Source organism: Cupressus sempervirens, chromosome 8 (assembly GCF_028749045.1).
Source record: "Cupressus sempervirens isolate cs-2001-9-10 chromosome 8, ASM2874904v1, whole genome shotgun sequence".
NCBI lineage: Eukaryota > Viridiplantae > Streptophyta > Pinopsida > Cupressales > Cupressaceae > Cupressus > Cupressus sempervirens.
Window position 1 is genome coordinate 805,790,146 of NC_143125.1, and position 7,520 is coordinate 805,797,665.

The window sequence follows — 7,520 nt, forward strand, 5'->3', positions numbered from 1 at the left end:
AAGAGAGCGCTAAGAGAGTAACTAAAAGACCTAACATCCCAGGATCGTTGTTCAAAGGGAGAACTTTGAAGTGTTATCTCTTCTCCATAAGGAAAAAATTCTAAGTGAAATTCCTTGTAATGCATTTTCTTTTCTCTGTGAGAGAGAATTTGAGGTAAAAACCCTTGTTCCACCCTCTAGTAGCAGCTATGGCTTCATGCTGGATATCATCTAAGTTGCTACATGATGTTGTTGTGATTATGTCATGAAAGGTAATGATTTTTCATTGATGTATATATTTAGAGGGGAGCTATTGAAAGGTGACGATCTTATCAATAGTTGGACCTATTATCATAACAAACTACATTAAATTGTTGTCGCGGAGTGTCAAAAGTTATGATAATGAACAAAATGTAACTATTGAAAGGTGATGATCTTATCAATGGTAGACCTATCTCCTAACACCAAAATATGTTGGAGCAAGTGTTATCATGGTTATTCAGGCCAGATTTTGCCAGACACCATAACTTAAATCTATCATAGACCACACTTAAGGTGGTGTTCAAATCTTGTAATCAAATTGCTTTAATTCTCTCTTTGTTAAAGAGGGAGTGTTGAGAAATTTAACCTCATAGTGAATTGACGCAAATTCCATATGTAACATATGTTAATATATGTTAATCTATGTTCCACTGAGACGGGTACAAAAGTAGGTGTTTTTGGTATGGAGATGCTTTTTGGCCCATTTTCAACGGATGGTTGTTTAAAAATAGGGAAATTTTAAATATAGAAAAATTTCAAATACGCCTATCACAACATTCATCAAGGATAACGTAGAAGTGTAATACAATTAGAAGCATTTGGAAAAGTGATTTGTCATTGTCAAAACACTCATTGCAAATGTGCATACATATTATATTCAAATTGTTGTCACTCGTTGACCACTTTCAATTGTTGTTCATTCATTGACCAGCTGCTCGTTATCTTGCTACTCTTTCTTTACAGTGTGACATGATTTTTTTTTCTTTTTCGTTATTTTATGCTTCAATTAGGCTCTAGTGTCACTTAATGTGGTTTGAGAGTCCTTGAGGACACAAGCAACCTTTTTTCAAATTTAAAAATGTGTTTGTAGACTTTTATTTAAACTGGCCTACAAAAAGTGGCCTAGGCCGTAGGGGAGAGTTAAAAGTCCCCTGGTTGTCTCCTACATCTCCGACCACTCTTTGAGCCATCACAAAAATATCTCTAGAATTCTACACAAATTGGAGATGGGAAGGGTGCTTCAAAATTTCGTCCCCAATACAAGAACATGGGTAAAAGCATAAGGGATGCATCTCCATGGAGTATAGATAAAACTCTAAATAAAAAATTAAAATGCCTACATATTTTTTCACAAAGAGCTTCATCTTTTCATCAAGATAATATGATTCTTGACAAGTTGAGCAATTGTAAGTTAAGCCTGCGATATGTGATTTAAACAGCACACATTAATCTAGGGCAGATTATTAAATACATAACCAATACAAAACCTGCATTATATATATATATATATCAAACCCCTCTAACAACAAATAAATTCTTTTTCTTTCAAGGCCTATCCGACAAAGTTCTAAGTTATGGTCCCAAACTTCAACAAGATACAAATACAAGGCATACCAACTCTGGAACCCTTAGCACTTCAAATGCACAAGTACAGCATATACATCACGGTTGGATTGTATAAATAAATAAATAAATACACACAAAAACAAAACAAAACAAAAAACATGAGAAACCAATACAAACATATAAATCAGTCCCCTTTAAAAAATAGGGCAACCCAAACATTAGCTTAACTAAACTGAACCAAAATATCAGTAGCTCTATATAATTTGCAAATGATATATTCATGCATAGGTAAAGAGCTATTGGGGTTACACTTAAAAAATACTGTTGCAAATAAAGAATAATGAAATGAATTACGAAATTGAATCATGTTCTCCAAGACCAATGAAAAGACACCTAATTATTAATTAGTCACCATCAATTGGAAATATCAATCCCTGTTAGAAAGGAAAGAAAGAAAGAAAATATATTAGCATCAATAAATGTCCAAGAATGGATCAAGAGACAAAAACTAAAGCGGGAACAATAGCAACGAACTAGGGCAAAACCAACCCTACCCATGGAAAAACTCTCGAACGAGTACAATAATGTCGATTGAGGCATAGTGCCATGCTAAAGTAATTTTGTTGATGAAAAAGCCACCAAGGTTCAAAAACCTGCTAGGCCACTGAGCTTGCAGGCCTTGTGCCTTTGCTGGGCTGGTGTGCTTACATGATATTATCCTATGCTACTAATACATTCTGCAAAAAACCCACTTCAGTAGTGATGAATCGGGATTCACAATCAATTCTAAGGCTTTATGGTCTCCAATCTTCTGTGAGAATGCACTACATTCTCGTGCCACTGATTAGATATTTCCGGGGCACATCAAACAGTATATATTTGCCCCCAACCAAAAGTGATAGTTGAGCCTCTATTTTTGAGATTGGAAATTTAACTAGAAGCTAGCCCAGGCCCAAATGTCGCAACTCCCTTTGTAGTTACTAGTAGCTAATGATTATGTGATGTGTCACTGACTCACTTCCCTATGATTTCATATAAACTGCCAGAGTGACAGCTGGTAGGTCTTGCAATGAACCATAAACAGTTTCAATATTCAATACCAACAAAAATTTTGGGGGTATATGATGATGTATGAGGTTTTAACAACCATCAACTTCGAAATTTTCTGTCGGGTACCATATCTTATGACTAGGCAAGTGCAAACTATGTCTTTGTGGGGCCTGTGAATTTACTCTATATGTGCAGGGCTCATTTCCATTGCACTGCAATTAACTCCAAAAACAGATAATGATGCCTTTGATATTATTGACATAATGACAAACAACTTGCAGGCATCCCTTTGCACTTGGCCTGTTTGCATTTGACTACAGAGGAACTCTCTATGAGGCTCATGCCTTCCAAACTTGTAGGTGGATGCTCATGTTCAATGGATTGTGTCAAACAAACAAAATAAAAAAAACTCGCCTCTGCTCCTAAATTTTCCATCTGAGATTGTGGAATTTCAAGGTTCAAGAATCCGATGTTGAATCATTGATTGTTGAACAGGTTTAGCTATCAGTAATGAATCAAGAATTGTAAGGGGAAAGTCGACATTTTGAGATGAAATGACTTTCCCTAATACACAATGCTCAATGGCCATGACTGTCAGTCATGTACCATCATATCGAGCTAAATCAATTATTAGAATAGCTTGGTGAAGTTGCGAATTTGATTTCCAAAATACGCCAATTGAGGATTGGGCATGGGTTAAGCAATATATGTTGGCCTCTTAATGTAAATGGTTCTCAACCTTTCATCTTCCCTGTATTCCGCTCTGTGTCATGCAAGGAAGCTGAAATCCTTTCTTTATTTATATTCATCGATGTGCAGTATCATCCCTTTCGTAGTTTACTGAAATTTATTTCACTGTTTCTTCTAAGACCTTTGACTACAATGATTTTCACCGAGCTACACATGTGCCCACTGTCCATATATCTCCTCAGGTTACAAGTGAGAGAGCCTACTAATGCGGGTTGCAAGTGTGTCCGAAGGGATCCTCCACCGAGTCCGACAAACATGTGGTCATCGACACTTAGATCTGCATCATTTTGATATTACACACACAGAGCCATGGTATTTATTCAAACACGATCTTCAACAACTCGCATTGAGACATATCATAGGAAGACTCTGCATTTGCCTCCGTAAATGATTGGGCCGACATTTTGTCAAACAATATGCTTGTTCCTTCCATACATTAACCTGACATATTAACAATCATTACCATGAGGTACGAGATGAATTGTGAATTCTAGAACCATTAAGAAAACTCAATTACATCAACCTCGACCTTTGTCAAGATCATGTCGTGCCCGATGCTTAATGTATCCACTATCATGCAAATTAGAATTGGTGTCAACACATCTAGCAACAATGTTAAAACATTGCCATTAATGAGACAGTTGGTGAGCATGCTTTCACCAAATCAATCACAAGGGGCAGAATGGGGAACTGGTGAGTTTGACATTCTATGATTTCATGCCTCCCAATAATGACTTTTATACCTGCCCTTACCACTTCGGATTTACTTATGCCAGCCAGGCTGTGTATGTAATGTTATAAGTGAAATGATTGTGTATGCTTTATGGGTCATTACAGGCAAAAAGAGACATTCATTTCAGATGTAAGTCTTCTTCCTTAATTAATAGTTCTGTTCGCTATTGCCTCAGAAGCATCTGTGGTTTCAAGCTTCATGAATCAGAGAACAACAGATTGTTTACTAATGAAGGACATGTATCAAACTCCCATCCTTTGAATGCTGAGAACCAACAAACTTGAACAGACGAACTTTATAAACTGCACCTTTGAACTAGGTCTGCACTTATGAACCCGTGGACTGTGCTTTGAATTTGAACATGTGTTTTTGAACTGTATCTATGAATTTAATCAGAACATCAAGTTCTGAACCACCGAATTCTGGTATTAGACCTGGACCTGGACCTGCACTTTTGAATCAGTGGATGTGAACTTCGAACCATAAACTTTGAGTTTCAGAGTTCAAGTTCCACAACTTTCACTACTGCCTCTTCTATAAGATGTCAACTTACAAAGTAATTGTCATCAAAAACTGATACAGACATTAGGAAAATTGAGCATAATCTATAAAGAGGCGGATCGATTCTATACGTGACATGCCCATGCACAATATGAACAACAACAACAACAACTGGGCCATCATAGTTGTTATTGTAGGGTGGCCCCTACTATTCTAGAGAAAGGCCCTACAATAATCTGAAAGGGGGGGCTGCACGGCCCCCCCGGCTATATAATTGAGGTATATTATTGTTGGCATGTTACCCCCTACCCTACAATTTGATAGGGATAGGGAATCTGGCAATAAAGATTAGCAGGTTGGGGTTGGGGCCGTGCCACAACTATAGTTGTTCTATCCCTCGCTCTTAGAGGAGAATGTGGAACCAATCAAAACCCAACCAATAATCTGTGGCCGGCAAATGCAGGGGGCCCTTTGCCATAGTAGGGGTAGGGGCCGAATGTTGAGGGTGGACCAGACGAATGCCCTGGCCCCTTTCCCTAGGGGGGCTCAAGGTAGGGTTAGGAAGGGCCCTCCCATAAACTTGATTTTAAAAATTTCAAAAGTTGGGCGCCAAAGGCAAGCCAAAAATGAGCGAAGACAGACACCCCGCCACCCCCCCAAAAGTGGCCCTGTAGGAAGAGATCTCTTTGGGCTCCAGCCAAGCTAGAAACTCAAGTTTCCTCAAACAAACAAAAAAGATAGTACGATTATAAAAAGATGAGCATGGGGAGAACTCTGCAAAGCCGCGCCGACGAAGGAAGACTATCCAGGTAGACAACCAAAAAACCTCAGGCGTCAGGAATTTCTTTCTATTATTTTATATATATATTTGAAACTTTGAATTTGAGGGTGGCCAACCACAAATAATTCGGAAACAACCAGTACAGGACCAAACGACTTATACGAGGAGTATAAAATTAAAGGTTCTTCTTGCAGAATTAAAATCCTAATCGCCAGAGGAAACTCGGTACGCATGTCTCTCACAAAACACGCAACAGACCCATCAATTACAGACTCGAAATCTCTGTATTTACAAACTTAATGGCAATACCAACAAGAAAAGATTGATCACCTATATAATCCCCAGCCATGACTAAGCATAAACCCATCAAACAAAAAAATTTCATTCAACGATTCAATGTGCAACAAACAGAAATGCCTTCTTAATTTTTGTAAACATGGATGACCAACTTGGTCTACATTACACCCAGACCAGGCGCCTCAACTAAAAACTTGGAAAAACTGTTATATTTAGGATTGAATGACAATAGCCACAAGAGAAATATCAGTCCAACATGAATAAATAAATGTAAAGCCAACTAACACGATTACAAAATTCCATCCGTTTCTGTAGGTATGGGTTTAAGTGTGCTGAACTCAGAAAAACATCTTACCTGATATTAAAGCTAAATTGTCCACTGTAGCTCCTCCTGGTATCCACCAAAGTAGCAGCAACACCTCAAGAATCAGGCATTAGAAAGTGAAATTCGTTATCCTATAGATTGAGTAACATGGGGATCTGAGTGACCGAAAAAGAAGAAACTGACAATTCCGTAGACCTAAGCGAACAAAGTAATGAAATTTGTGCCCTAAAGATAGAGAAGGCCTTCGTTCGCGAGTAAGGATGATGAGTTGCAGTTCCAATGAATTTCGATATTCGCCTGTGTCGGGGATATAGGTTTTTATTTATTGTTGAAAATTTGTTTATAATTTATTTTAGCTCTCGGAAATCTATAAAGATATATCGTATCCTACTGACGGTGCTCGTAAATTTGTTACGCGTGGGAATTTAAGCTATATTACTCAAGTTAAAATTATGCAACAACGGGCCTTTGGTCTATTGGTGAAGTTGGGCCTTTGGTCTATTGGTGAAGTTGAATGGCTCACAAAGAGCCCACCAGAGATCAAGTCTTGCTGAGTGCAAGGCTCATAGACATCATAAGAGGCGCATTTGGCAGCATGGATGCTCCTCAGTCTTTGGTTGTTCAGTATTCAAGCACGTGTGGGCTCGGATCGAGTACCTAAAAGTTAATGGTGAGTTAATGGTGGCCTTCGCTGGTTGGTAGCTCGCAGGCTTCGTGCCTCGCAGGTTTGAACCCTCCATCAAAAAAAAAAAAAAATTATGCAACATCTCTATGATAATAATTATGAGGATGAAGGAAAATCAATAAAGTTTAATAAAGTTAGAAAATCAATTATATGATTTAACATAATTTTCTCTTTTAACATTTTATGAGATAAATATTTTTTAAATATTTTTTTTTTAAAACATTATGGCGAGGTTTGTATTATATGTGTTGGTGTAATTAAATTACTAATTATATTTTATTTAAGCTTATTTAGGATAATGTCTTGTATTGTAGTTTCATATTGATATATCTAATAGTTTGCATCTCAATTAAACAAATGGTGTTGGAGAATTATATGCTAGGTGGTGATGGTTGTTATATCATTCCAATTTATGTGTGAGATCCACCTTTAGTGCACATCTCACTATTAGAATATTTAGAATAACTCAAAGGAGGGGGGTGAAACAGTTCTCAGGGCTAGATGTACCAATTTGACATTTAACAACTTCAACCAACTTATTCAAAGTTGTAAATCATCCACTCGGCCAATATAGCAATTCATCCAACACTTAGTTCTTTGTTTAGTATATGTTAAATAACAAAAATATATCTGTAAATAACATCAACGTAAAAACAACATTCACACATGTATGACACCAAGATTTAATGTGGAAACCTAATTTGGGAAAATCGTCAAGTAACATGCTACCACTTTTTCACTCTTCTGAAGTGAGCTCGGTTAAGAGGCAACACAATTAAAGGTTACAAAACACACTATTAGGTGTGATCTT

The 7,520-nt window shown here is 37.3% G+C and overlaps 1 protein-coding gene across 2 annotated transcripts in view; it reads right to left on the reverse strand.

Annotated features, from left to right (window-relative positions):
• The window catches only part of LOC149544847 (protein MICRORCHIDIA 2-like), a 114,062-nt gene extending 107,747 nt beyond the window's left edge, over positions 1 to 6,315 (reverse strand). For both annotated transcript variants that reach the window (XM_089795426.1, XM_089795425.1), the window contains exon 1: positions 6,055 to 6,315. The gene's annotated coding sequence lies outside the window, so the exon portion shown is untranslated. The remainder of the gene's footprint in view (positions 1 to 6,054) is intronic.
• Positions 6,316 to 7,520: the final 1,205 nt, after the last annotated feature.